This window comes from Penaeus monodon, chromosome 25 (assembly GCF_015228065.2).
Source record: "Penaeus monodon isolate SGIC_2016 chromosome 25, NSTDA_Pmon_1, whole genome shotgun sequence".
NCBI lineage: Eukaryota > Metazoa > Arthropoda > Malacostraca > Decapoda > Penaeidae > Penaeus > Penaeus monodon.
The window spans coordinates 19,444,228-19,444,453 of NC_051410.1; positions in this window are offsets into that span (position 1 = coordinate 19,444,228).

Here is a 226-nt window from a genome sequence, read left to right on the forward strand (position 1 = left end):
AATTGTTTACATTACTAGATATTTTTGTTCGAACGAAGAGCTAGATTCTTATTGCGGTACAGAAAGCATCGGGGTTCTAAGGGAATGATATATTGAAGGTGTCATTATTTTTCGTCTTTCGATGGCATAACATAACAAATGATAAGATGACGTTCGCATTTGCATAACCTAGCCCTTCCTTCTGCCACCCCCTCCCCCCCTGCCTATGAAAGGAGAGACCAAAATA